Consider the following 8,215-nt stretch of genomic DNA (forward strand, 5'->3'; position numbering starts at 1 on the left):
TCCTTTCTTCGGGAACTACATCGTACTTACGACAGAGTAAGGGGGTATTCTGGAAGAACAGACTTCTGCAGGGTTTACTATCTGGTCAATATCATCGGGGAAGGTGGCGGAAAGTATCTCTCGAACTAAACCTTAAGAAAAGCCGAGAGCAAGTAAGAAAGTACCATGAGAAGTTTCAAACGGGTAGGCAATCGTTCGAAGCCTGAAACAAAGTGTGAAAGGGGTTCAAAGCAATCGGAATAAGTATTATGTCTGATGCCAGTATAGATCAGTAGGACGGTGGTCCGTGAATTACATACGAGGCCACGCGCGATGAATAAATTTGGGAACAGGGGGTGCACAGGAGAGTCAGGTTTCGATCCTGTGGAACTGTGGGTTATGGGCCCACCATGTGGGTTAAAAGTAGGAAGGGCGGTGACATCTTGCACAATCATGATAGCAAGGCATGGCAGAGGGTAGCCTATCAGTTATATGTCAGCAACATCGTCGGTACCAAGGGCGAGGGACGAAGAGAACCATTTTCCTGCTCGTTGAAACGAGGCGGACCATTAGGCAAAGTTCTCGTCCATCGGTGGTCACCGAAATGTCACCAACAATAATAACAGGGTCTTACTGACAGAGTTGTACACCGAGGTGTTTACATAAGCAGGAGAATATTACTGCTTAAATCATATAGTTCACCAGAAAGGTTAAACCACACAATGGAAAGGAAAATATGATTATCAGATTAAACAGAAGAATGGAAAGGAAAATGTGTTTAAACACATATTTCAAGGTTATATCCTTCCCAAGGAGAAGCTGAGCATGATATTCATGACAGGATATAATGTAGAAAACTCTTTAGGTAGGGGAGAGAAATTTCATGACATTACCCATACAACGGTGTTTGGATAATTGAGCAGGAAACATTTAGCATTGGGCTTCAAATGTTCCTGTTGAAAATCGAAGTACCATAGACATGCTTCGAGATAGCATTGACATGGTCAACAGGTGAAGATCAGACTTTGGAAACAAAAAGGATCCATCAGGAACAACTTATAGAATAAGTCTTACAATTTCCTCATGGAAGAACAGCTAACCTTGCTAAAAGGGAAAACTTATAACAATAGGTCCTCCCGCCAGGTGTGCCGGGTATCATCACCTTACCGGGTCATAAACAGGCCAATGTTATAACTCTTGGAAATATGTTCCAACCATCATATCTGACCGAGATTCAGATCTGATTGGTGTCAGGATAACTCAGACTTAGGAGGCCTGAGAAGAAAGGTGCAACACAAATTGTCGAAACGACATCGAAGATTCTCGGGAGATGAACTATGGATGCGAGTTCCAGACCTGGGTTCACCATTACATCAAGGAGAGGTGAGGAGGTGACTGATTGACTCAGCGACAATCCATTGAGATTTCCAAAAAATGGATTTCCACCACTATGTGAACAAGGAGATAACATTAGCTAGATCAAATGACTTAATGATGTATGCTCGAGGAAAACATACATAGTTAAACATTGGTTGAAATGTGCACCCGAAATATGGGCTAGGTAGCACAATCAATGTTCGAATGATGATTCATTAAGCCATAGACGTAGAATGAAACTATAGACCAATAACTTCAAAGCAATAGGGTTGCTAGAAGTTTAGAATTCACACACCATATACCATTGGTCGGTATTCCTTTTAGAAACAACACGGGGACCAAGAAAGAATGGTGATGGGGAGAAGTATCACTGTACCAAGATGTCATACGAGGTGGTGAAATTCTTACGACATACTTGACATAAAAGATGGTAATACTCCAAGGTAGAACATGTCATAAGCTAGATAGCAAGGAAATGAAGGTACAACACAAAACACGAACAAGTTTGTGTTGAATGGAAGGCGACAAAATGGTCGATGATAAAACAAATCATCGAGGGCAAGGATGGTATTTCTCATCCAGAATTCGATAGATATCTTGGAAGAGCTCAGAATGTTGATGATGTTCACGACACATTTGTAGCGAGAATTTATGAAGAGGTAATCGATCGGCGATGACATCAAGTCAAAGGAATGATGAAGCGAAAAGTTATTGGAACCAGGGGTACGACACAAACTCGAAATCAAGCTTGTTGTTCAAGGCGAAATGATATGACGAGGAAAATCGACGTAAGCTTAGCTCAGCGTCGAAGGTGGTGCTCCGGGAATAAAGACCAGGTAGCACAGTTAAAATCGGCACGATAATAACATAGCCGAGCAGGCTAGGGATGACGTGATCGAGTACGAACTCGTAAACAAAGGAGATTATTAAGAGTTGTTTAATCATGATGCGGACTCGATTCAGTTATCGATGTCCTTGAGTGTTTAATAACTCGGAGCCCGTGAAAAATTGGAATCCATGAGAATGTAATACTTGATGGAGAACTCATAAGAAGTTATGCAGTTCTGTGATAATCTCGAGATGCCAGGGGGTAATACTCGACGACAAACCAAAGTAGAGGTTGGACTGGGGTATTGCTCTTACAGAAGACAAGTGCTTAAACTTGTACGAGAAATGGTATTTAAAGGAGAACATGGTCGGAACCATGATTGAAAAAGGCCAGATCCCAGATATAAGATGAACTTATACCAATGGAATAATTAATTTAAGAAAAGCTTTAATGATAAGATCTACATCGGGTCCATGGGCATGAACGCAAAGTTCAAGGTCAACTCCCACTTCTTCAATGCATAACCTTTCATTCACTTCTCGCGTTCGATGAAGTTGTATGGTAGAAAATTATCTGGTAAAATACCAGAAGGGTATGGCTTGTGAAAACCTTCGGGTTCATATGGTTTTTAGGGAAGGTATAGGTTCAACCCATGAAGGCATCTTAGGAACATATACCACAAACTTCGGTGTAAATATTACAAGCTCGAAAGAAGAGCATTGTGCAAAAACAGATGATACAATTTACCAAAGGCATTATATACCCATGGAAAGGCTCACAAGGTTATTCATTATGAAGGACACTGTCGGATAAAATCCAACAAAGGAACCGATGGTCCACAAGGGATCTGATGTGAGCATCGGTACTCAACCAGAGGAGGAAGAATGCAAGGAGATCTGATTATAGAAACAACTGACTAACTCAAAGTTCAAATGCAAAGGAATTATGATTTCCAAATCAGGGGGCAGAAGCAACGCTCTGATCAAGGATGGATAAGTTGAGTAGGCTTAGGGGTACCATCGATGGCAATTTCATAGGTCGAGATCCAGCTCACGTTTAGAATGGCGTCTGAGCCGGAAGAATGAATTCTAGGATATGATTGAGGATTGCGAGCATTTGCAACAAATTGAATCAACGGACTCAAAATGATAATGACAAGAGATGCCAATAAGATTACGAGACTTAAGATTAATCATAATGCAAGTAAGCAAGAATTTCAAGGGCAAAAAGGCTCCTGAAGATTTTCGGAAAATCGAATGATATTTTGCACACTTTTGTGAAATACCTGAATCAACTGGGGATGAGTGGATACTCGGTAAGTGCGAGGATTATCCGTAGGGGTATTCAGGTGTCAAAGAACAGCAAGCCAGTAAGCTCAATGATTCTCGGAACAACAGAGATAATTTCGGGGTATCTTGTAATAACAAGATCAATTGGGAAACATTGTATGAATGGCGAGTATACGTGGTTATTCATAGGAGTTTATCGATGAAAGGGAATTGCAAAAGCAATGAACACAAGTTCTCGGGTTATCAGCGGAGAGTATCTTCAGGGTCTTCACGTGCAGCAGACGATCATCAGTAATAAGGGCTCTCCGGGTGAAAGTGATAACGAGATCCTAATGTTAGATTTAGCAAAATTCATTTAACCCGAGTAGAAAAGAGATCAGAGTCCCAGAGTATAGACAAGGAGTAAAAGATCCTAATACCACCCAATGGCGACGTGGGCTCGTAAGCCACACAACCATGTTAGTAAAAGTTTTTCAATGACTAGACTCGACTTCGGCCAAGGAGTTGGAAAGGGGGATTCCTACAGGCAGTTGGCTCTGATACCAACTTGTGACGCCCCTGATTTGACCGTACACTAATCATGCACGCAAATGTGTACGATCAAGATCAGGGACTCACGAGAAGATATCACAACACAACTCTAAAACATAAATAAGTCATACAAGCATCATAATACAAGCCAGGGGCCTCGAGGGCTCGAATACAAGTGCTCGATCATAGACGAGTCAGCGGAAGCAACAATATCTGAGTACAGACATAAGTTAAACAAGTTTGCCTTAAGAAGGCTAGCACAAACTGGGATACAGATCGAACGAGGCGCAGGCCTCCTGCCTGGGACCTCCTAACTACTCCTCGAAGCCGAACTCCAAGTAGAATCATCCTCGGGACCTCTAGCTCCTGGACTCCAGCATCTGGTTGCGACAATCAGGTATAGAAAGGGGAAAAGAGGGAGAAAAGCAACCGTGAGTACTCATCCAAAGTACTCGCAAGCAAGGAGCTACACTACATATGCATGGGTATATGTGTAAAGGGCCATATCAGTGGACTGAACTGCAGAATGCCAGAATAAAAGGGGGATAGCTAGTCCTGTCGAAGACTACGCTTCTGGACATCTCCATCTTGCAGCATGTAGAAGAGAGTAGATTGAAGTCCTCCAAGTAGCATCGCATAGCATAATCCTACCCGGCGATCCCCTCCTCGTCGCCCTGTTAGAGAGCGATCACCGGGTTGTATCTGGCACTTGGAAGGGTGTATTTTATTCAGTATCCGGTTCTAGTTGTCATAAGGTCAAGGTACAACTCCGGGTCGTCCTTTTACCGAGGGACACGGCTATTCAAATAGATAAACTTCCCTGCAGGGGTGCACCACATAACCCAACACGCTCGATCCCATTTGGCCGGACACACTTTTCTGGGTCATGCCCGGCCTCGTAAGATCAACGCGTCGCAGCCCCACCTAAGCACAACAGAGCGGTCAGCACGCCGGTCTAATCCTAAGCGCGCAGGGGTCTGGGCCCATCGCCCTATGCACACCTGCACGTTGCGAACGCGGCCACGAGCAGACTTAGCAACCCACACGATCACGGCGGTTACGTCAAAGCGGTCCAACACGGCGCACGCCACTCAGTCGCTGACGTCACGAAGGCTTCGGCTGATACCACGACGCCGGGATACCCATAACTACTCCCGCGTAGATGGCTAGTGCGTATAGACCAAATGTCCAGACTCAGATCAAATACCAAGAACTCGTTAAGCGTGTTATGTATCCGCGAACGCCGACCAGGGCCAGGGCCACCTCTCTCCTAGGTGGTCTCAACCTGCCCTGTCGCTCCGCCATAAAGTAACAGTCGGGGGCCGTCAGGAACCCAAGCCCACCTCTACCGGGATGGAGCCACCTGTCCTTTCAGCCCCCTCATCAGAATCACTTGCGGGTACTCAACGAGCCGACCCGACTTTAGTCACCACATGTGTCATGTATATAATGTATATAGTATATACCCGTGATCACCTCCCGAAGTGATCACGGCCCAATAGTATAGCATGGCAGACGGACAAGAGTGTAGGGCCATTGATGGAACACTAGCATCCTATACTAAGCATGTAGGATTGCAGGTAAAGGTAACAACTGTAGCATCAATGACAGGCTATGCATCAGGATAGGATTAACGGAAAGCAGTAACATGCTACACTACTCTAATGCAAGCAGTATAGAGAAGAATAGGCGATATCTGGTGATCAAGGGGGGGGGCTTGCCTGGTTGCTCTGGCAAGAAGGAGGGGTCGTCAACTCCGTAGTCGAACTGGGCAGCAGCAGTGTCGGTCTCGTAGTCTACCGGAGAGAAGAGGGGGAAGAAACAGTAAATACAATGCAAACATAAACATGACGATGCGTGACATGACAATGAGCAGTGCTAGGTGTGTCCTAACGCGACAGTAGGTGGTACCGGCGAAGGGGGGGAACAACCGGGAAAGTATTCCCGATGTTTTGCGTTTTCGGACAGACGGACCGGAGGGGGAAAGTCGCGAGTTCGATATGTTAGGGAGGTGTGGTGGACGAACGGACTGCGAATCCGGATTCGTCTCGTCGTTCTGAGCAACTTTCATGTAGAAAACATTTTCATCCGAGTTACGGTTTAAAAGGTATGAATTTTCAAAGATTATTTGAATTTCTGGAATTATTTAATTAACAGAAAAGGGATATGACGTCAGCATGACGTATGAGTGAGGTCGGCAGTCAACAGTCCAGTTGACTGGTGAAAACTTACACGGGGGACCCACCTGTCATAGACAGTGGGTTAAACAGAGTTCAAACTAATCTAAATTTAGTTAGTAAAACTACTGGGCCCACCTGTCAGTGACTGATCAGGTTTTAACTAATTAAGTTTATTTTTAAAAGACGTTTAACTAACCTAATTAGGTGGTGGGGCCTATATGTCAGTGGCTGGGGAATAGTACCCCGCGTTGACCACGGTCAACGCAGTCAAACAGAGGCGCGGGGGCCCACTGTCAGCGGCACTGGGCGGGCCCCACGCCACGCCAGGTCAGGGCCGGCGCCGGAGGAGCTCCGGCGACCAAATCAACGGCGGAGGCGCTCGGGACCTCACCGGAATCGTGCTAGGGGCGGCCGTTTCGCGTGCGGTTGGCACCGTTCGAACACGCGCACGGCGCCATGTCGGATGGTGGTGGTGGCTCGCCCGGGGACGGCCGGAATACCCATCGGCGGCGAGCATGGGCGGCGACGGCGTTCGGGGCCACGTCGGGAATGGGCTAGGGGGCACAAGAGGGCGAGAGGAAGGGCTCGCCGGGCTCCTGGGAACACCAGGAGCACGACGGAGGGCTCGGACGGGGGCCATGGCAGCCGTGGCCACGGCGGTGACGCAGCAGGGCGGCGGGAGGGTGAGCGTGACGGGGGAGCGAGCTATGGGATGCGGTGAGCTAGTGAGGGGAGGAGGAGGAGGTGGAGCTCACTCTGAGAGCGTAGGGTCTCGGCAGCGGGCGCGGGGAGAACCGGTGGAGCAGGTCGACGGCGAGGTCGCGCTGTGGCCGTAGATGGGGAAGAGGAAAAATGCGACGGCGGTGGCGCTCCCGGTCCCGATCCAGTGTCGAGGAAGAAGAGGCGAACCACGACGGAGCTCCCGGACTTGTCGGAGTGGCGAACGATGGTCGGTGGCTGCGGGAACGACGGCGGCACGTCGGCGATGGCGCTCGGGTGAGGCGGGTGAGCGAGACAGAGGGGGGGAGCGTGTGGATCTGGGAGGCGCAGAGGCGGGCGAGAGGGGGGGCAAGTGGGAGAGATGGGTGGAGGCCAAGGCGACGGGGCGGCCTTATCCCCTCCCGGCGTCGGCGCCGGCGAGGTGGTCGGGCGGGGACGGGCCCCTGTTGCTTCCCCAGTCGGGGGAACAGGGGGGAGGCGACCCAGGGAGGGGCTGTGGGCTGGTAGTTGGCCAGCTGGGCCAGGTGGCCTGTGAGCTGGGCCGCCTGGTCCAGTGAGGGGGGGGGGTTCCTTTTCTTTTCTTTTCTTTATTATTTTTTTTGTTTGCAAAAATGTTTAGCACCTAAATGGTATTTATAAAATATGGGAGCTAGCTTATAAGTTGCAGTGCATCAGATCCTTGCACCAAAAACTAGTTTGGGTGAAATACTAATCCGTATTGAATTTAGATTAATTAAAAGGTTATTAAATGTTGTTGCTCGCCAAAGTTTGAGGTTGTTAGGGTCACTTAACTAATCCATTTAAGTTTAGTTACAATTTTATAATTGCTTCAGAATTATTTGTCATTTAATGAACATTTTAGTTTTCAATTTTGACAACTTTTATTTTCCACTTTAAATTTAATTGAAGTTTAAGTTAGGAGTTTGAAAGGAAATGTGATTCCAATGTGATCAAGCCCTGCTTAGCAACATGATTAGCTTAATCACAGAGAGCTACTGTAGCATGATTCTCGGGGTGTTACACTTATGAAGATGTATTTATCCGCTTTGGGTTCGAGCTTATCAGCCTGAAACTTTTTCACATAAGCTTCGGCCCCAAACTTTTAAGAAACGACAACTTAGGTTTCTCTAAACGGTGTCGTCTCAACGGAATTGCGTGGTGCCCCTTTTAAAGTGAATGCGGTTGTCTCTAATGCCTAACCCATAAATGATAGTGGTAATTCGATAAGAGACATCATGGTATGCACCATATCCAATAGGGTGCAGTTATGATGTTCGGATACACCATTACACTGTGGTGTTCCAGGCGGC

This window comes from Aegilops tauschii, chromosome 4 (assembly GCF_002575655.3).
Source record: "Aegilops tauschii subsp. strangulata cultivar AL8/78 chromosome 4, Aet v6.0, whole genome shotgun sequence".
Classification (NCBI taxonomy): Eukaryota; Viridiplantae; Streptophyta; class Magnoliopsida; order Poales; family Poaceae; genus Aegilops; species Aegilops tauschii.